The 23,251-nt window shown below is 37.0% G+C and overlaps 2 long non-coding RNA genes across 2 annotated transcripts; both read left to right on the top strand.

Annotated features, from left to right (window-relative positions):
* The first annotated feature begins 14,593 nt into the window (after positions 1 to 14,593).
* Positions 14,594 to 15,068, top strand: LOC129732623 (uncharacterized). Its single transcript, XR_008729302.1, has 2 exons — positions 14,594 to 14,714; positions 14,798 to 15,068. It is a non-coding gene; the product is annotated as an uncharacterized LOC129732623 (long non-coding RNA).
* Positions 15,069 to 17,527: 2,459 nt separating this feature from the next.
* LOC129732034 (uncharacterized) lies at positions 17,528 to 17,940 on the top strand. The gene is made up of 2 exons (XR_008729148.1): positions 17,528 to 17,624; positions 17,691 to 17,940. It is a non-coding gene; the product is annotated as an uncharacterized LOC129732034 (long non-coding RNA).
* The last annotated feature ends 5,311 nt before the right edge of the window (positions 17,941 to 23,251 follow it).

Genomic DNA, 23,251 nt, shown 5'->3' with positions numbered 1-23,251 from the left:
TTTCCCCTCGTTTAGGCTGTCAATTGAGTACCATGCTGTTTGCTGCTCGATAGCACTGAGCTCCCTATATGCTGTCTGTTTGTAGTCGAGAAACAAACCGTGAGCAGACAGCATATTCCTTCACTTTTCCCAATCGAGCAGGAAAAGCGAAAGGAAAATTCAATTGCAATCGCCTTCATTGCCGCGCGTGTTGTGGGTTGTTTTCTTTTATCTACCATCAACAACCCCCTATGCAGTGCGTCCCGGAGCATGTAAGTAAGAAGCAAGGGTGAAGGAATCGCAATCCACAGCTCCGCTAGAGAAAGAAAAATGCAAAATGTTTGTATATTTGTATATTGGTTGAGAACCAATAAATTTTTATTAGTCGACGGAGCACACGTTCTTCCAGCCACGCCGCGTCCCACTGGGAAGGAAAGTATTACTTTTACTAGGCTGTAAACAGCGAAGGTCGAATTCAATTTCGGCCGGATGTAGGGACTCGTTGTATCTTTGATTTTCCCTCCGATGGACGCAGGAAAAATATATGTTATGAGGTTGTAATAAACAAATGGGATATGTGTGAGAGGAAGTAAATCCCTGAGGTGTAGTTGAGCTACCTGAGCTTAGGTTATTGTGTGAAGTAAGCAGTCATTTATTAGCCTTAGAAGAAAATTTTGAGCTAAATATAAATCATAAAGAATCGTATCATGCCTTCTGATGGCGTACAAAACGACTATCGAGAGGCTCATCATTTTGCGATTATTACACACAAAGTTGCTATACTTCAAACGAGGCTGGAAAAACCGCAGATGTGATAGAGAGATGTAACGCGCAATATCCATTCGTCGATGTGCGTTCTTGTGCCTCGGAGATATGGGACTAACAAAGAAAAAGGCGACTGAATACGAGAACGAAATTGCTATCCATTCCATACAAATTGCCTAAAAAAGTAACAAAAAACTTTTGTTTCCCATCCTGTTAAAGGCTTGATCTTGATGCTTCCCCCCTTCGCACGCACCCAACACGGGGGTATTTTGTCCCACCAGGCTAGTTCGAGACAACGATTCGGCTCATTGGTGCAAACAGAAGCATTTTGTACATTTCGGCAAATGCTTGTGGGCTTTCCTTGCGGTTTCATGCTCATCCCTTTACGCCGCTGCGGTGTGATGGAAAGTCGGGCCAGAAAACTCTCCGTGATAAACGTTTACGACAAACGGCTATCAACAGGAATGTACAACAAAGCACTTTTTGAGATCTTGTATGAGTTTTTCTTTTTTCTTTTGTGTGGTTTGGATCAATTTTGGGGTCATCAATCAAAAAACAAGTTTAGACGTTTCACATCTCTCAGTGATCAAGTTGCGTCTTCGAATACATACTTTTAAATATCAAAAAACTTTCAAAAAAAAAAAAAAAAAAAAAAAAAAAATATATATATATATATATATATATATATATATATATATATATATATATATATATATATATATATATATATATATATATATATATATATATATAACACAATCGCAATAAAAGTGTCGAATTGTCAATCATTACGATTAAACTTTAAATACGTATGAAGCAAGCCGTGTAATCTTTGAGATAACAGACTTTCGTTGTGTTTTAATTTTAATACATAGCGGTTGAAATGAAAGTCCCATTATAATCAAATTAAATGGCAATCAAACCTTTTATTTGATACTAAGATTGTTGAAATTAGTCCAGCCATCTTTGGGAGAACGAGTGAATTTGAAAAGTCATCGGAACACATTTCTCTTCACAACTTTTGAACCACTTGTTCAATCATTATAAAACTCATCAGTTAACTGCCCGTTCATTTGATGCAAATATTCTTCAAATCGGCTGTGAAGTTTCTGAGATAATGAAGTTTCGTGATTTTCACATTTTGACACATTACAGACAAAGTTACAGCTCGATTACAATTAAATTCAATAGGGTGTTATGAGACAGCTGGACCTTTCATTTGACACTATTTTTATGAAAATCGGTTCATCCATCTCTGAGAAAAGTGAGTGAGATTAGGAGAGCCTTACAAACACACACATACACAGATACAAAAAATGCTCAGCTCGTCGAACTGAGTCGAGTTATATACGACATTCGGCCGTTTGGAGCACTTGTATAGCTTTAGTTTTTTCAGTGATTGCTGTACCTTTCTAGGAGAAAGGCAAAAATAACAAGCTAAATCAATTTCAGGGATGATACATCTACAACTCCACGGTAAAACAAATATAGAATCCTCACTGCAGTTGATGAAGTACCCATCGAAAGATACAATCGCTGCAAGGAACAGTTTTAACTGTAGGTAGAAATGCCAGTAGGAAACTTTTAAGGGGATCAGTTATGTTAAAATCTACAAAAATTGAGTCCACAATCTTTGAAAACTTCCGCCGTCGAGATTCTGGAGTCTTGGATGAAAAAGAAGGAACAGTTGTTTAGCCAATCCCGGAGGAGTTTGCTTCGGAGTATCAACAGCACTTCTTGTCTATAAAGTATCTGTCATTTCAAACGGGGATCTGATTTGGCCTTTTCTAGAAAGTTCAGGAGAGGAGAAGTATTTCTCTTCCTAGACTTTCCGGGTTCAGGTTTTTCAGTTGAATCGTCAGAATCTGGTTCGTCGGATGACAATAGCTCGTAAGGGTTCGGAGAAACCAGTTTGGTGGCAGTGGTCCTCTAAGCATTTCTGCGTAAGTGCGCTAAGAGCGTTCTTTCAGAGACCGCTCGATTTCGTCTTGGTGCTGTTTATAAGCGGGGCTTGCGGACAGCTGATGCGGAGTTTGTCCACAATAGGCACTTTTCAGCACCCTCGTCGTATGCGTCATCCACATTTTTCACAACGTTCGTTATTGCCGCAGTGGGTGGTGGACTTTAGGCAATTGGTAACCTGCGGCACAAACAACCGCACGGGTAAATGCATTTTGTCTACAAATACGTAGCTCGGTAGTGCAGACTGGCAAAAGTCACCTGAAACAAGTCTGTGAAGGTGTACCTCCTCAAGCGATACTGGATGCAATTTTCTGCAATCCAGTATCTTAACCGGCTGAAGGTGCTATTGGGTTCGTCAAGAAGAATCGACGTAACGGTTGGTTCAACGACGATCTTAGAAGAGAAGAATGCAGCACGGGCATTGATTCCGCAGTAAGGGACTCGTCAGAACGTGATGCGATATAAACAGAAACGAAGACAACAGAACCATCTTTTCCGGGACAAAAATGCCGCCTAGAAAAGTTATAGTATGAGGAAATGTTCTCAGTAAATTCTACAAGAAACTGAATGCATCCCGCGCAGACTTCGTGTCGCGAGCCGAAATGTGTCGAAATGAGGATGAAGGAATCTTGACGAATGAACGTGAGGTAATCGACATGGGGATGCAGCACCACAGCAAACGACTTCGTCAGCGCAGCGGATGAGGGAGACATACAGCGATAAGTAGGTTAAGGATGTCACCAAGCAGCTTAAAAACAACAAATCAACTGGAAAAGAAAGCATTACAGCGGAGCTTATCAAACTAGGCCTGGATAGGTTGGATTCCTGTCTCTGCACTAGCTGCTAGTCAGGATCTAAGAACAGCTACCGGAGGAGTGGAAGGAGGGAGTAATATACCAAAAATATTGTACAAGAAGGTCGATAAGTTACAATGTGAGAACTGCCGAGCGATCACGATTCCCAACGCAGCTTACAAAGTGCTTTCCAAAATCATCTTTTGCCGTCTCTCGCCACTATCAAGAAGGTTTGTGGAAAGTTATTAAGCCGGTTTTATAGATAGGCGATCGACAATGAACCAAATCTTCACACTACGGTAAATTCTCGAAAAGTGTCGAGAAGATCAAGCGTGGAGACAACACATTTTCATTGATTTTAAGGCCGCTTACGATGCCATCAACCGTGTAGTGCTGTGGAAATTCATGGATGAAAATGGTTTCCCTGCGAAACTAACAAGACTGATCTGCCGTAAGATGACATTGTGACGTAGATCCAAGTGATCAGTTTTTCAGTAAAGCCCAAAAACGAATGAATTTCTCGTCACTTTTGTACTGAAATGGGTGCCTACGTCACTTTGTTTTTTCGATTTTATGCAACGTACGAATGATAAACAACGAAAAGGAAGATACCATAAAATAGGTCTTCGAATAATGAACGAATTGGAATAAAAATATTATATTCGATAAAATGGCATTTACGTCATCTCACGGCAGTGATGAGAGCCACGATGGATAGTGTACAGTGCTGTGTTAAGATTTCGGGTGCGTTATCAAGCCCGTTTGAAACACGCAAGAGGCTTCGACAAGGCGACGCCTTCCGTTCAACATTGCGCTTGAAGGTGTCATGATACATGAAACGTGCGGCCTTTAACATGCGGGGCACGATTTTTAATAAATCCAGCTTATACATCTGCTTCACTGATGACGTGAAACTTGTCGTAAGGACGTTTCAGGTGGTTGCTGACCAGTACACCAAGCTGAAACGTTAAGCCGAAAAGGTTAGATTGAAGGTGAATACGTCGAAGACCAAGTATCTGTTAGCAGGAGGAATCGAGCGCGGTTCGGATAGTTTGCTTCTGTTGCTTTACTGCAAGCTATTGCTTCCACAAGTCACAACACAGAACGACTGGGAAAATCACACGCATCGTACATAAGTTGTAAAGATATTGTTTAGAATCGTACGTGCGCGTCGGAAAGGGCTGAAATAACATCTGTTTATGCAGAAAGCACAATAACGAATGATTCTTGATATACTCAACACTAGAGGTTATAATTAAATTTTACAATTGAAGCATCTGAAGACCATCTTTTTCTGTATGGACCCATCACTGCGACCAGAGATTAGATCTATTGTGATTCTGCCCAGATGTTTTCTGTACTCCGCACTACCTATTATTGGCAGTAACACTATTGAAGTAAGTGATACGCTTATCATTCATATGCTTGTGTGTAAGTTTTACCTTTCAGTTTCAAGCTCAGAGCGTGTAGCTATTTTTTTATTACAATTAAGTTATAATTTTTTAGTAGTACAGTTTTTGAGCAACAAAAAAACATGTTTTTCTTCAAAATATGACTTCCTGCGAAACTCTTTTTTTAAAGAGGCTTGGGGTGTTTACGATGCCAACTGAGGCCGATTCATGACCTCTGGGTATCATCCTGGTTTCGAAAATACTCATATTGGGGTGTACTTTGTTATTGTTGGCTGTTTCCCAGAAACAGGAAGTTGCGACCATGGATTTTCGTAATTGCATATGAAGTAAATTTTCGGAATATGATCTCGGTTCCCAAAATACCTACATTTAAATAGTATTTGGCATTGTTTTTAGCTTCGATTACTTGAAATCTGCGTTTAAAGCAAGTCTCTACTTGGTTTAATTGTACAATAGTTAGCATCAAAAAATCATAATTTTCCACATTTTAGTGGATGTTTGCCTAATTTTTCAGTCGATCGGAGCAAGAATAAAGGAAATTAATAGCAAACTGATTGAATTATGATCATTTTAAATTGGACAATTCTCGGTACGCTCTCGATATCTTCGGATTTTGAATTTACACTCCTATACCAAAATGTTACCGTAAGATGTAATTCTGGTCAGTACTAGGCAAGGCAAATTAAATTTGCTCGGCTACGGTAAAACGGATACGATTGAGATTTTACATCGTCCATTGATAACGTTATCAAACCAATCAAAGTGAATTTCTATATGTTCAGAATCACTTCAGTAGTTCCAGCGATAAAACTACCTCTCTCCCAGAATGAGCAGTTTTCCTCCAATTTTTCTGACGAAAATTGCTGCTTTGATACTTGCCATTGTTCTAGGAGCCGGTATGTAGTGACAATAAATATTTCAAAAAAATACTTTCAGAGTGAAAATTTCTCCTTACAAAAACAAAGAGGTTGACGAGCCGCAATTTTCGTTAGATGCACTAATGGAGACTGATTCGTTTCAGATGCACTGGCTAGAATAGAGATGAAACCTCCAGAACCCTGCCCGTACGATCCTTACTACGATCCGGATTGTGTCAAATACTGCCGTGAGCATCCAGGCGAGTGTGTCGGTGAGTTACCGGTAGATTATTCCATGATTGAAGCATTCTTCTCAGATGACTTTGATGAAAAATAAAAGGCCCCGATCTTATTTTCATTCCGGAATATTACAAAAAATAAATAAATATTTTCATCACAAAGCTTTAATGGAGAGTTTATGCCTTCTTATTCCTGATGGCGTTTCTTTTCAACCTTTTTTTTTTCATTTGTTGAAAAGCCCTGCGGATATTCTGTGGTAACAGTTACTAAAATCCTATGAAGTCACTGCCAATCCGACCAATAAGTGCGACCAATTGCCAGCAACAGATAAATGTTAGCCAACAAGTAAGTTGTGACTAGGCAGCAGCTGACAATTGGTTACTGGTTTGTATCAAATGGAAGAAATTATACTAGTTGACTTCTTGTTACGGTTCAATTATCAAAACTGTTCAGAAAATCATTACCGGCGTTATCAAACATGATAACAGTTTCTAAACAGAATTAAATATCGAAAGTAGTTAGTATCTTACTAACAGTCTCAGTGAGAAAATAATTTTACTGCCAGAATGAGAAGTTTCACGTCAATTTATCTGACTATAATTTCGCTCTTACTTATTGCCTCCGTACTTGGAGCTGGTAAGTAACGAGGATGAATATTTCATTTCAGAAATAGACATGCACAGTAATAATTGCTTTTTGAACAAGAAACAATTTTTGTGGGACGGTTCAATCTTATTAAGATTCGTTTTAATTGCATTTGCTAAAATCAAAAGGCAACCTCCAGGTTGTTGCGACGGCATTGATCCTCTTTTCGATCCGAAGTGCGCAAAATATTGCGGCAAAAATCCAGACAAGTGTTCCAGTAAGTTAGTTTAAACAATAAATTAATGAAAATTATGCTCCATAATAACAGAACTCTTTTCAGATGTAGGTTTTCAAATGAAGAGGCAGTTAAGCTGCAGCGGCGTCAACTTCAATTTAAATCCGGTATGTAGAATATTCTGCTATGAATATCCCGAAGAATGTTAAAATTACATGTTTGAGAAATAGTTTAATTAGTCTCATGGTTACAAAAAAATAAACGAAAGCTTGTTTGCAATTCAAGTGTCACCATGAATAATTTGAAAAATAAAATCAATTTACTGCTTCGAAATCCAATTAAACCGTACTAAGTTACTGAAAACTTCAAACTTCATTCAAACCACAATTTTAAACTATAAATTATAAGGCATACAAAATCGTAATAGAAACAGGAGCATGGAACTCAAATACACATAAAGAGATCCAAAATGCAAAAATTGAGGGTAGAACTTGCCGCTTTTCGAGGTCGATAAATCACAACGTCAGCAATTTATTTCACGCCATCACGTATAAATGAACACTAGTATCACAGACTAACAGACATAACACGTCAAACAAATTTTCAATAAAATCATCGTTCGGACGATACCAGTACTTCACGTTAGTAACACTAGCACCATCTGCTGCCGTGTTCGCGCTGCGTCATGTATTTCGACATCAGCGCTAGCGTTACTGCATGTGTCAAATGGAGAACCACGAAATATGTATGAGACTGCATGGCAGCGCCCCAGGCGGCGTTGTCGCGCGATGACTGTTATGTGATTGGAAATTTGAAATGATCGTTTTTTGTTGCTATGGAGCTAGGTTCCAGTGTTACGTCTGTTAGTCTGTGCTAGTATGTTACGGTTTGATTAAACAAGATTACTACCGTAACAGTTGAAGTTACACTGATTTCCTTACGGTCCAATGCATTATCGAATATGGTATTAGTATAGCCCAAAAGAAAAAAATAGAGCAAGTGACTAGTCGACAGTCTCAGTAGTAAAACGACATTTCTCCCGGAATGACAAGAATCACACCAATATTTTTGATTATGCTTTCTACCTTGCTTTTAGCCTTCTTGGTAGTAACTGGTATGTATTGAAAAAAAAAATTATTTGTAGAATAAAGACTGCTTATATAAGCAACGCAAACCAATTTTCGTAAAATTCGATTATTTCTTCTCAGAAGCAACTATAAAAACAAAGAAATCACCCCAGATGGGCTGCAGCTTTGATGATACGTACTGTGAATTTTGCAACGAATATCCAGAATTTTGTAAAGATGAGCTGCCCGAAAAATAGTTTAAACGAGACAATTGTTCTTTGTTGAAAGCCAATAAAATGTATTTTATCAACAATAAAAAGTCAAACTATTCCAATTGTAACTCACTAAAAACAAAATGTCGAGTTTTAATGTCGGCAGTCAACTAAGTAGGATAAAAATAATTCCTTATCAGTATTCAAAAGATGCCAGAGGCAATAAAAATTCGAAACCCTTCCAGAAAGGATTCTCACCACAACCTCGATCAGCCTATAGTATAATAAAACAATTTGTTCACATTTTGATAGTTGCGCCCTAATCGTGAATCACTCCGGATATCCTTTTTTTTCAATAGTTTTGCCATTTTAAATTAATCTGCAAAAATTGAATTTTTTATTTCAATGCGGTTTTCACAACACATTTTTTTATTTCCGCCACTATAAATTGCTTTAAACCAGAGAAAATTCGATTTTGTCTCTTAAATACGCTGTAACTCGAGTTTGACTGACGATACCTCGGGTTGATGAGTATTTCTCATGTGAAATGTTCACAGTTAAAATCATCAAATTTAAAAACAATAAATAGGTACCCATATTTTGAAAAATGCTATTTGATTTTTAAATGCAACGCGAATATATCTGGCAACACTGCCGCTTTTATTCTCTGTGTGGACTCATCACTGCAACCATAGACGTTTGATCTATTCTGATATTGCCCAGGTGTTTTCTGTACTCCGCACTTCATATTATTGACAAATCACTAATGAAGCAAACGAGACGCTCCCATTTTCATATCAGTGGTTGTGCGTGAGTTTCTACCCTTCCGTTTCAAGCTTACTGCTCCACTATACCGATCTCCTTTCCATCTTACCGATATCACCAACTTAAAATTCCCTGAAGAGAGACCTCACCTAACGTTCCTCTTTTGCCAGGTTTTAGAAATCTTGTTCTTCCAGACAATATTAAATATGGCGCAATATAATTTCCTGAATAGAACTATTTTACGTTACTCAGACCATTTTTATTCTAAGAGGAACTTAATTTGGTTAGGATGCAAATCGACAGAGGTACTACAGAATTCAACTTGAAACAGGGGTATATAGTGGAGAGCCAGCGAATTAACCCATGTTGAAGTTCTTCGATAAACAAATGGCCTGATTCTACTAAGATTCGAACCCACGACCACCCGCTTATAGGACTCTGTAACCTTGCGGCTATGAAGCTCACCGGACAACACTGCCGGTTAAAGTTGATAGTAATTTTAGATTCCTTGACTAATTTTCCCCAATAATAATAGAGCAGTTTTCTCTCTAGACTTATGTATTTAAGACCATAATTAAAAGAAAATAAAGAGTATTGATGAAAAATGGCACGTTTATCATGAAACATCCCATGGAGCGAGAAATGATAAAATCGGCACTAAAGTTGGGAGTTTTAGTTACTGACTTTTTCAACTTTGAAAAAGTGAAAAAAACTAACTAAAATAAATTGGAAAAACAACGACAGGTTCGCTTTCTTTTTGTTATGTTTATTTTCGAACCATGTTGTAGGAGACTCCACTTTTTTCTCCAAGCTTTCCCAGTTTGCGCCTTGTACTTTACATACAGTGTCGGACAAAACATTTAGACCACTTTAATGCAAAAAAATCGAATAAATTTTTAAATGCCAATTCAAATATAGTACATGCGAAACCTAGCGGCGAGCACTTATACTAGTATGACTACTTTGAAAACCGAAGCTTAACGCAATCAAAGCAAGCCTTTTCAGTAAGACGCACTGATAAATGTCAGAAGTTGAAAACCGGTGCGAAAAAATTTTAAATCAGTTCCTCATTTCGACTGATATTCGAAGAAAATGGATTGTTCCTCGGTGTTATTTTGTGTTTTTCGGATCCTGGTAAGTATTTATCATGTAAACAACAACTATTCTAGTTGCAGTCAACGTGAAAAACGAGCCGCGCGCATAATTGAACGAAAACACAGCAGATGGTTATCCGCAGAATGTCTAAGGCAGGGAGGAGCCAACGCGAAATCGTAGAATACTTAGGACGATCCAAAACTTTCGTGTTTAATACCCTTCACGACCGCAAAAACAAACGAAACAACTAGATGCCCAAGGAAAGCCGCCGCGATGAATGATTCTACCATAATGCGAGCCTCCAAGATAGATCCCTTCAAGGCCCCGAAAAACATCCCAGGCGAACTGAACTTGTTCGTGAGACCGCTTTGATTGGGTTGTTCCGGAGAAGAAAAAGAAGTGACGAAATATACTATGGTTAAATGAGATGGAGGATAGCCTCATCGGCTTGAACGACAAAATATGGCTTCATGGCACAAAGGCTACGTTCACCAGCCACAGATTATCACGAAGACATTCATGCATAGCAAAGGGAGCATTACGGTGTGAGGAAGACATGCCCTTAAAATGAATGTTCATGTAGGATAACGATCCGAAGCACACCGTTAACAAGTGGTTCCCAAAATGACAAAGTCGACGTCAGGGAGTGGCTAGTGCAGTCTTTGGATCTGAAACCTATAAAAAACCTATGGAAGATCGTGAAAAGGTCAGTGTACACGGAAAAGTCGGAGAATCAGCAGCAACAGTAGAAGAGGATTCAAGCTCACTGGTACGCTATCCCGGTCACCACGTACCAGAAGCTGGGGGAATCCATGCCGACCCGGGTGCATGAAGTGATGCGTAACAAAGGTTACACGACCAAGTACACAACAACAACAACAATATCGCACGCTAGCCTGGGGGGCTAATGCGATCTCGATCAACTAGAATAGTTCAGCTCGTAGTCGGCAGCGAGGATAAAAAATTTGCTTTTAGTTATTAAGATACTTTAGAAAGTAAGCTACCAGATATAATTGGCGCAGTTAAACATTGAATTGTATTTGTGCCGTATCAAATAAACTATAGCTGAAGAAAAAAAAACTAGAATAGTTGAGAGAATTCGTTATCGATATTGTTTTCGGCACATTTTGTATGTTGTAGGATAAGTACAACGATACACCGTGCCCCAGTGCTGAGTCGAGAAAATTTCCAGCTCGAAGAGATCCTCGACCTGATCGGGAATCAAGCCCGATATCACAACCGTGTGGGAGAGCTAACCGACCGGCATCGCTAATCACAGAACCACGGAGACCACGACCAAGTACTAACCCTAAAAAAAATCTCACGGTATGAAAGTTCTTGTTTTTGTTTTTTTTACCATTAATTTTAAAATCAGTCTTATTTTTTTACATCATAATAGTTTTGAACCCTGTATTTTCTAATTTTCAGATGAACCTCGGCGAAATAAATATAAATCTTTATTAACATTTTTTAAGTTTTGATTGCAGCTTTTTGGAGGTTCAAATAAAGCGTGTCAAAAGGCGACTAGAGGGTTAATTATGCTTAAAGCGCATTTTCGAGTGAAACGCTATTGTTTTATCTACAGATGTTATAAATTTCTTCGAACAATGTAAATAAATGAATTGAAGTACTGGATTGGATCATTTTTTCTCCAAGATTTTGCCTTTGTTTTTGTTTGAGTAGTGGTTCTAAAGTTTTGTCTGTATATGCGACTGTATTCCGGATACAATACGAAACGAAAAATGAACCTTATATGGATGGCGTGCGACCAGACCGAACCAAGCGTCATTTTTTAAAAACTGAGTTATTAACACCAGTGGATGTGAAAATTAATAATCTATTTTTCATGAATAAACAAATCATTTGAAAGCATACTCTCAGCAACGCAACAAAATAACACGTTGTATCATGTTGCGGCTCAAAAGGAATACAACTAAATTGTTCTTGTGGTGAATGGTGGACTCTTAACCACGCAACAGTTTATAAAGCTGTTGCGTGTTGCATATTGCGACTGTGCGGCTGGGGGACAACAAAATTTGTTTATACTGCATTGTCGTAGATATGAAAATAGAGTTCGAAAGGCTGCTGTAATATCGAACTAAATATCTTTGTTGAGGCGTACCAACATGTTGAATGAAGAATAATAAATTTTCTGAAACGAATTTAGTATTTTCAACAAAACACGCCGATGATAACGAAGATGAAGCGAGCGGCGAGGAACTCGTCTGACCAATTTTGGTATTGCAGATGGCGAGTCGGCTGGGTTTTGGGCGAGTGGCTCGTCTGTCACTTAGCTGCAACCAGCCAAGTTTCAATCGCGTTCCCTAATACAACATTTTGCTCGCCTCGTCTTCTGTAACAGGGGCCATAACACGAAAAAAAAAAAACTTATCTCACATGCTAAGCTAGTGCTTTACCATCTAAGCTACATCCCTGACGTTGATACAGATTTCCTACGACCTCACTTAGAGTTGCTAGCTGAACATATGTTCTTTCAATCATCTGGATGGGGTTGTACAAGTTTTGTACAAGTTTTAGTGACTCAATACTTTGAAGGGTCAACAACGACGCCGGCCACGTCCTTGCAATCAGGAGGAAGGAGGGAAAGGATGTTCGCGTGACCGTTGCTACTTGGAGACCGTGTTAACCTCTGCCACTCCACAAAGGTCACAGTAAGGAGGTTTTTGTTAGTAGGGGTGGGTAAGTTGGATCAGGATTCACTTTGATAAGTGATGCGATCATACATATAATTTTTACCCGGTTTTATTGAACTTTAACGATTTATTCTCCGTTCAGTCGGCTGATTAGAGAAGCACACTAAGCTTATTTATATTTATATCTGGTTACATGCTTACACTAACAGACATTAATAATGCTGTAGGGGCCACGCGTAACCAAAAGGCAAAGGTATGCTGTTGGGGACATGCCTATTGAGTGGCATATTTCAGTGAACTGCAAAATACTATACTTTCTTCACCCGGCTGATGTAGAAATCAAACCCATGATTTGTATTCTTAACTATTTTAAGAATAACAAATTCGCTCAGGTCCAATCCGGTCCAATTAAATTGTTCGTACAAGCATGTAAAAGCAAAGCCTTGGTGCTACATTCCGTATCGGAACTCGACCTTCTGTTTAATATACACAGACTTCGCAGCCAACTGTTGAGTGTACAGGACAATTGCGGGGCTGGCGCTACGATCCTACTGACACTAACAGTCTCTCCTGAGCCGAGACTCGAACCTACGACGACTGGCTTGTTCGGCCAGCATCGTACCTCGAGACCAGCTGTGAGATACAAGCATGTAACGATGGCAAAACCATGGTGTGGTGAACAGAACTGAATGAGACCATCATGGTATACGAGTAGGAACGACTCTATGCTACGGTCCAATTTAATAGGATTACTACAGTCAGTTGCCGCTATTACCACATACAACAACAGAAAATATATAAACAGAATCGAATATTGAAAGAGACTAGTATTTCCCAAACAATCTTGGTGACAGAAATACATTTCTTCCAGAATGAGAATTTTTCAGACTATGATTTTTACCCTCTTGTTTGTGTACGTGTTAAGCGTTGGTACGTGATGAGAATCAATTTTTTATTTCAAAACTCTCAAAAGATTGATTCTTTTCAGATACATTTGTTAAAATGAAGCGAGAACTCCCATTGGACTGCGATAGCTACCCACCGGATTACCCGCCCTGTGAAGAGTGCCGCAAACATCCTGAAAAGTGTGAAAATTTGCTGGTTGAAATATAGCTCAACAGAAATCAATTCGTCAATGGTTATACGAGAAGAAAGGAGCTTTGTTTTTATCAAAACTAAGAAAAAACGCAGTTTAAAAAACCTTTTTGTGCTGCTTAAAACAGTTTGATTTGCGACAGGAACATTTTTCAAAAACATTTAAATTTATTGCAAAACCACCCAGTCACAACCATAACAATTCGAAGCGAATCCGAAAATAAACTTGATTATAATAAAGCAAATTATCTCAACACTTATGACAATTTTAATAACACCAAACTGGTCAAAATGTTGTTATCAGTTTTGCTCGGAAGGCTGATATTTTTTGTTGGATTTACTAGGACATCACCAAATAAATGCACACATTATAGCATCAGAGCTTGTATATAAATTTGCCACGAAATGTTCTTTGTGTACTTCACACAATCTAGAGGAAAATTTTTGCAAAATTGTTCAAAATAAAACGATTTTTTTTATATAAAAAAATCAAATGTCTAGTCTCTAGCCATCTAGTCGTTGTCGGTAAATCATCGCATGGAGCTCTACTGCGTGACGTTGAAAAACAAAATCTGTTTGCAGTAATCAGTGTATTTCTCTCTTCCTTTGGTAGTGAATAAGCTTATTAATTTATCGTTTTTTCTCATTCATCGAGGAACAAACTTTACGAAACAACAAGAGCTATTATGACTACCATCATAGGTGACAAATTGACGCAATCATACTACTACACTATTAGTAAAAACGGTACTATTCCACGGATCAATTTGACGAGATTATTACAGTAACGGTAGCAATTACGCTGATTTTTCATAGTTCATTAACAGCGTTTTCAACTATGTAAACGGTATATATAAATAGAATCAAACTTCGAAATCAATCGTGATTTTACCGACAGTCCCAGTGATAAATTATAGTTTTTCCAGAATGAAAAGCTTTACTACACTTTACCTGGCTATGATTTCTACATTGTTATTTGCATCCGTGCTAAGAGCTGGTAAGTAGTGAAAGAAATATTTCTTTTCACAAATAAACTTGTGAAGACTGTCGGATGATGTCATTGGAATGAATTCTTTACAGATACAGTTTCTGAACAAATAGAGGACGAGCTTTACTTTGGCTGCAAAACATTAGATAACACTAACAATGACTACACAGCATGTATGATGTACTTAATATGGTGCCACGACCGTCCAGTTCAGTGCGCGAATCAATTGGCTCAGTTCAATGAAAAGCAACAACTAGTAGTGAAATGAAAAGCAATTAGTTAGTAGTTAAATGGAAACAAATATTACGTTATTCTAGAACAATAAACTAATCTTGTTTCAACAATCCACGCCATAACCAAAAATTAATTCAAATTTAAAACAAATTTGCAGTGTTTAAATCTGTAGTTAAACCATTACAAAACAGCTATGAGAAATTGATTGATTGACACATCCTTGCTTACATTGACAACGGCACAAACTCGAAATAAACAACAGAAGATCGAAAATCAACATTAAAAGTCAAAATCGAACAATAAAGTATCACATTTTGCCAGGTCGAAATGCAACGTCCACAAATGATACCCAATCAGAACCGTGAAAATGAAAAGCGACTTCGAAAATATACGTGACAATAATATAGCAAATAATCTCATTACTTGTTATAACTCAAATAACACCAAACTGGTCTAAACGTTGTAATCAGTGTCGCTTCAAAAACTGTGTAATTTTTTCTTTACTGTATTTATCTGGACACCACCAAAAAATTGACACACATTAGAGCGTCGAAGCTTGTAGGGGAACTGCTCCATTACTCATCTCAGTCCGTAAATTCATCTCATACAATATGAAAACACAATTGAAAACAGGAAAAAACGCATATTTTCTTCTTAAACCAATCTGCTAATCCATGGAATGGATTCTTTCTAGTTCACTTTAGATTCCCCATAAAGTATAATCATCAAAAACTCACTTAAAAGCACTAAATTTGATGTCGGACATCTGCACACGAAAACTCATTCAATTCAATCACCTACCTCAGAAAACAAAATCCGCGCATAATCTTTGAAATTTTCATCTCAAATTTCGTAAAACAAGCTTGAATTAGCAGAAATAAATGAGATTAATTTTTACAATTCCTAAATTTCAACTGTATGTATTTTTATCTGTTTTCACGGCGTTGAAGAAAATCAAAAGTTGCCAAATCAGTTTCTGTAAATACGAAAAAATGATACTGAAAATGTTGAATTATTACCAGTTACCAATTTTGCACGTAAACAACTACAGCGGATATCAAAGTAATCTACTACGACAGGCTGCGGCTACGTTCATTCATGATAATGTAATTCATTCATGATTAACAGTGTGATGAATATGTGGGCGTCGTGAGATGAATAATTGAGCAGTGATTCAAGTTTTGAGATGGATATAGAAGCGTTGTGAAAAATGGTTTGTTTTACAAAATTCAGGCTAAGTCTAGCTAATTTGACTAAATATACAATGCTGAACGATTCCATAAGAGCACGTAAACATATTTAGTTTATATGTTCAATGATTTCGTGCAAATTTGGTGTTTAATCCGTACATTCTTCGTGAATATCGGCTTATCTTTCGGATGATTTCAGTAGTTTACGTAAGTAACATTAGCACCATCTGCTGTCGTGTTCGCGCTGTGCCTTGTATTTCGACATCAGCGCCGGCGTTACTGTATCTGTCAAATGGAGAACCACAAAATATGTATGAGATTGTATGACAGTGCCCCAGACGGTGTTGTCGCACGATGACTGTTATGTGATTGGAAATTTGAAATGAGCGTTTTTTGTTGCTATGGAGCTATGTTCCAGTGATACGTCTGTTAGTCTGTGCTATAATACTACCACAAGTACAAACGGCACTATTCTACGGTTAAATTTGACATAATCTCGTCACAGCAACGATAGCAATTACGCTGATTTTTCGCAGTCCGCTAACAGCATTTTCCACTATGTTAACAGTATATATAAACAGAGTCAAACTTTGACTCAAACTCAAACTCAAATCATTCAGGATTTTACCGACAGTCCCAGTGATAAAGTTACAGTTCTACCAGAATGAAAAGCTTTACTGCACTTTACCTGGTTATGATTTCTACGTTGTTATTTGCCTCCGTGCTAAGAGCTGGTAAGTAGTGGAAAAATATATTTTATTTCACAAATATACTTGCAAAGAGTGAACTTCTTGCTACGTGACCGTTGGATGATGTCATTAGAATATATTTTTTACAGATACATATGCTGCAGAACAAGTGGAAGACGGAATTTACTATCTATGCACAAAATTGGATAACAATAACTTTGAGTACACATCATGTATGATGTACTTGATGTGGTGCCACGACAATCTAAATGAGTGCGTGAATCGATTGAATAGTAGTAGTTAAAAAAAAAAAAAATATTCCGTTATTATGTAACAATAAACTTGTTTCAATCAATCCCTAAATCCACGTCGTCCCTAGAATTAATTCAAAGTTGCAGTGTTAAAATCTCTAGTTAAACTACACATCCTTGCTAATAATGCATCAGATTTCATGTGGAAACTAACAACGGCATAAACTAAAAATAATAACAGAAGGTCGAACATCGATATCAAAAGTCACATTTTGCCAGTTCGAAATACCACTTCCAAAAATGATATCTGCTGATTAAACTGTTTGCACTTACAATTACCGTGACAAAACTTCGCTACGCTGCGATGACTACAGTTACGCCAATCTTTTCCACATTTGTTTTCTTTTCAGACGAAAAAATATATAAAATAAGCAGAACGTGAAACATTAGAAACTAGTATAGAAAGAGAAGCTCATTCTCACAAAATGGTTCGATTTTCTTCCATTTTTCTAGTTCTGGTTCTTACCTTCTTATTTTCCGTTGGTCATGGGTACGGTATGTAGCGGAAGCACTAACTGTTTAAACTTTATTTAGTGGCTGAATCTTATGTTTATTTTACAGGTGCAAGTATTAAAACAAAAAAATCGCCTTCAGTAGACTGTAGAATAGATATTAATGATCCATTGTGTGACATTTGCATCCGCTATCCAGGAATGTGTGACCAATGGTATTTGGATTAATTGAAAAAAAAATGCAAATTTAAATTTTTTAAAAGCTACAGATGGAAAAATTTGGTACAGGTTAAAGTGTCAGTGGAAACAAAACGGTCCACACTCGTAGAACAATAAATCTTAGCTTAGTTGGAGTTAAATTCACCATCTTAATTGAATTATGAAACTGGGATGTAGTGAGACATTTCTTCCAGCTTCAAATGAAAAGCACTGTTGAGAAATCATTGTTTGCATTATCAACGAAACACATCCGTCATAATTTTACTTTTACTTCCGTTGGCCTCTAAACTCGCTCACCTTCATGAAGAGTAACCCACTTTCAGCCGTAATGCTGAACCATAAACAGCGAGCAAAGACAACCGAAGTTTTCTTGTCGATGATGATGATGATGATTACGATGATGGTTACGACATTTCTCCTACATTGTCTCGCATTTACCTTTACGATCTTCATCCTTTTTATGAACCTCCTCCCGCATCGTTCTTCTAAAGTTATGTTAATCTTTCCGACACAAATAAGCCAAAGCTGCTCTCTATATATGTACACAAGTAAAAAATCTGTTGAAAATTCCGTTTGTGTACAACTCCGGCATCATTAACGTTAAACCGAAGCTGATACCCCAAAAGCGGGCGGTTATGCGTACCGAAATTGGATTATACCGAGATTCTATCCCAGAATCGGATTCGGATCCTTCCCTCTAAAGGATGACTTCGAAAGCGATTATCGAAAGGCCAATTGAATTTAACGATGTCTAGTGAAAACTCGACGAAAGCGGATTCTTCTAGCGATTTTCTACGGTAGAGCAGATCAAAAAGCGATTAACCTTCCACTAGAGTGAGAGGATGCGGAAGCAGGAAAAATGGTGGAATTCTAGTTGCCTCGAGTATTATGATCGTGGCAGTGTGCAGGATTTTCGTTTGAGGGATTTGTGGACCTAAGTTAGAATAAAATGATGCATGCAATATAAATGATTTCATTATGTTACTGCATTGGCCAATGGGAAAAAACAATATTTTTACGCTGCTTATTACTGTGCCTAATCAAATATGGTTAGAACAAAAAAATCCATAACTTCAGGTTTCTCATTTCAACTGTTAAAAAAAAACTAATGTTTCAATCAATCTTCTCAACTATGAATATTTCAAAGATCGAATTTGTGTAAAACAATTTCTGCTCTGTTGAAGCTCTATTCTATCATCGATCTTTTCTATTGTAATATATCTTAGGTTTTCTACCAATTCCCGGCAATTTATGCCAGTTGTTTGATTTAAACTGTACTTCTTTTTCAGTAAGTGGTCGAATTGTATCTATTAAATCATAAAATTTTTTTACTCTCAATCTTTTTAAAAACCATAAGTACAGTTACACAAATACTCGTTTCATCTAGTTTTATTGCTATGAATTGCAAATAAACGAACTCCAGTTCACCGCCGTTCAAAGTATATATGGAATCCTGATGTCGTCAGTTCCGCTTGCTCCAGCGTAAATCAATACTTGTGAAGTCATTTTTGTAGATGTGTAAGATGCGCCTTTGTACACACGATTATCGAGCGTTTAAAACATGTTGTCGTTTACTGTGCATCAAAAACGCAGCAGCTTTGCAACAAATAAGCAGGCATCGAAATACCATCAAGATACTGTGACGAACTAAACCTTAATCACAGACAAACGTCCAAGCAAGAACAACATTGATCGAAAATTTAGTGTAAATTTTCAAAGAAAATTGCATTATAAGTCACATGTACAGTAGCGTTGCCTGATAACTTCATTTTCACAAAACATTTCTTTTGCTGGTGTACGAGACTCAGGTCACTGATAGCGCTATCTGGTTACGAACTGCTAGTAGTAAAAACTTTACACAAGTTTGGAACTCAGCTTGAACGTCTGTCTGCGCCTGAACTGTTTTTTAGCTGAATTTTATCCTAGTATTTGTCCATAACTCTCATTATTCGTAAGTGCCCAAAGTACTATAGGAAGATGGCAGTTATCTTACAATGGATCAACGATTCAACGGTCACAGTAAGAAATTCTGTACAAGAATAAAGTGTTCAAAGTGTATGTGTTATTTTTGCTAGTACGACGAAACTGGAATTATCGAAGCTGAACAAATGTATTTCTCTAGAGAAAATGATAATCAAACGTCTGATTTATAATTTACGACCTTACAACGACCTTACGACCTTACCTTAAAAAATCTTAAATATTGGAACGGGAAGAAAAAAAAGCTCATACCGTTTTATTCATTTTATTTGTTTTCCGACAACATTAATGATCAATTCAACAATGAACAAGTCCAGTGACAGAGAGAGTGTCGTCAAAAGGCAAGCGAAATAGATAATAATAATAATAAAGTGTTATTTTTCAACATTTATTTGAGTGCAAGTTACAAACGTCATAACTTGCACACAAACTTTTATCAAAGATATTTCTTATTTTTTCGTCTCGGTGTTATTTATTTTTTGCCACCTCCTTTGCTAAGTTTGATAACCTTGGATATAAAAAGAATTCGATTTGTATCAGCCTTATTTTTAGAAACGCTCATGGAAACAAAACTCAAAAATCAATGAGAAGTAAATCTCGATTTTTTTGACTTTTTGCCGATTTTGCTTGATATAAGAACATGGGCCCATTCGCGTTAACTTAATTTTTTTCTTTAATTTTTGCCATTATAGGAATAGATTTTCTGGCTTTTCCGAACAAATTAGGGTATTTCGAAGAATTTCCTTTGCTGTGATATCAGCAGATATCAATTTATATACTAACTTTGATTCTACGATGCACGACTTATGAACTTTAAAAGTTTTTTATGTCTGAAAAAAACTGTAACATATTCTGAGTTTTTTTGATTCGGAGAAAATTGGTAATTTTTAATTATTATTCAAATTTAACATTTAGTCCGATCATTTATTGCCTTTCTTGTTCAGAAAAAAACCGACAGATGTGAGGTGCGCAACTAAGTTGTTTCCCAAGTAACACACAAAACACCTTTTTACATCTACTTTCGATAGAACACATAATTTTGAATACTTTGTTTTGAGGAACTATGAAAAAAATAGCAAGTCGGTTTGTCCCATAGCAAAAATGATCGCAAGTCGGTCCCATAGAACAAATCATCACAATCATCAGTCCCACAGTCAAAAATTTATTAAGATACATGTTATGTCTAACATAGTTCATGGTCTTCAGGTTTAGAGAAACCTGATTTCTAGAATCTGCTGGGAATCGTGAGTTGTTGTGCCGATATCTTGTTACAGGTAATCACGAGAGAACAAAGCTAATTACAAATGTGTGTATTTGAGGATGGGATAAAAATTGAAACCTTATTGTTTGACAGTTGATTGGTAATGTCTTTGTGTAATTTTAAAAGTAAAACTACAAAAATTTATCAATGCTAAGTTTCTTTCATCTATTTTTTTTTGAATGAACATTATTTCTGCCATCGCCGTTAGGTATGTCACTGTACTGTTAATTAGAGCATCCAATCAATATAAAATAATACTACCCTCGTATTTTATCCACGTTGGGCCGTGGATAACAATTAAGAAACGGTGGTTTATTTTTTGAACAACGTGTCAACAGTCATACCGAATACTTCAGCATGCTTCTTAGCTTTTTAACAACGTAGTAAAAATCTAAATGAGTAATAGAACGTAACTTATATAGTACTCATATTACTATAAGCGCAATTGAAAACTTGTGTTGTTATATTCTTATTCTCGAGATGTTCTTTCATAGCATAATTGTATTATATAGATTATTGAATATAAACTGCCACTGCTCGTCTGTTACTTATGTTTATGAAGTTATCAAAACTGCAAAGAAAACAACTTTAAATACATCATTGCGAGAAGTTGTTTTTAATCAGTGATTCAACCACATTTCGAAAACAAGCTCGTTTTTCCTGGTTTTGGAGATATTTTTCAATAGCATGGGTTAAGCGAACAATAACTATAACATGAATGGCACTTGTTTTTAAGTTGTTTTCCGGATGTTTACACTATTAGAAAAACTGTGTATGAAATGCCCAACCGGGGCAGCCGCACCAGTTCAATATTACACGCCCAATAACAATACTACGTACTTGCAAAGTGCTTTCCTTAGTCTTAGTATTTAGCAGCCAACGCTAAATTACTTGATCAAATTGTTATTAAAATTATTTGAACGATTTCAATGAAACTATTCGAGGTGGGTCAAAATGTGCCGTTAAAAGATAAACAAAACGCTTGCAGTGCAACCAATTAAATTTCATTTTATGTTACCGTATCGTATATCCACCATTGTTTTCTAGCTTTGTTATATTTTGTCTAGATAACGTTGAAACTATGCGAAAACAACTTTAATATTCAAGCACACAAACAATCCACCTTGAAAGGTTGTACATTGCTTTTTATAATCAATTAATAATTAATTGAGAGTGCCACTGACGAGACGGTTGTCGATCTAGTTGCACTGCGCGTAACAATACATTTACGCATGCGCTGGGTAAATGTTGTCATAGCAACGCATTTGCGCATGCGCTTTGTTATGGCGAATTCTGACTCACGAATGCGCGAATTTCTTTATTTCACTGGGTCAGTGCAGATATACCCACGAAAAAAACGACATTGCGATTTACTACGCATGTAAGTAAGAGATGCCAGATAGTTGTTTAAGATCTAAGCCCATGCGGTAGTGGGGTAAATTGACTCTTCGCAAGGAGATAAATCAGCGAACAACAGCTGATAAACTCAGCGAAATGTTCTACAAGTTCTCGGCAAAATTTTTAAGCACTTTGGCAAACGAAACGTCAATACTTGCTGGTTTACGGTAAATCGATATATTTGCTGAATGTTCGTCGAAATACACTGCTAACATTCGTTAAAAACTTCGCCGAGCTCAATCAGCTGTTGGGAAGTTTGCCGAGATAAATTAAGTGTGTGAGTCAAGCATAAGTAAATAAATCGTTTGGTATAAATAGTTTGGTAAATGGCTTACTGTGGCGACACATATTTTTAGTTATGTGAAATGTTTGATTTTGTGCCGAATAATCGTCTTTGCGGAAAACATTACTTTTCTCATTTCATTCAAAGAACACGACAGCTGAAGCGTATCCAGAGTTAAAAAAAAGTTTACGGAAATACTCTTTCAAGTGAAACAACTCGTCGTGATTGTTTTCGTCGTTTTGAAGGCGATAATTTCGATCTTGACCACTATCCGTCTAAAGGAAGGTCAACAAACCTTCGAAGACGCTGAATTTAATCCATGCCAAATGCTTCTATATTATAGAAATCTGATATAAAATTTTTTAAATTAATTCTTATAATTCAAATTCTATGCGTTCTGAGATTTTAAAAAAAGTTAAATTCGAACTTTGGAGGACTTGGATTACCCACCGGATGTTTTATCTTCTTGCTGGCTGTTTCATTCGGGAGCTTTTTGTTAGCTGCTTCTTTTGTGCAGATTCTTATGTCG

The sequence above is a fragment of the Wyeomyia smithii genome, chromosome 3 (genome assembly GCF_029784165.1).
Source record: "Wyeomyia smithii strain HCP4-BCI-WySm-NY-G18 chromosome 3, ASM2978416v1, whole genome shotgun sequence".
Lineage (NCBI taxonomy): Eukaryota > Metazoa > Arthropoda > Insecta > Diptera > Culicidae > Wyeomyia > Wyeomyia smithii.
The sequence above is the reverse complement of the archived record's forward strand: the minus strand, read 5'-3'. Positions and strand labels throughout refer to the sequence as shown.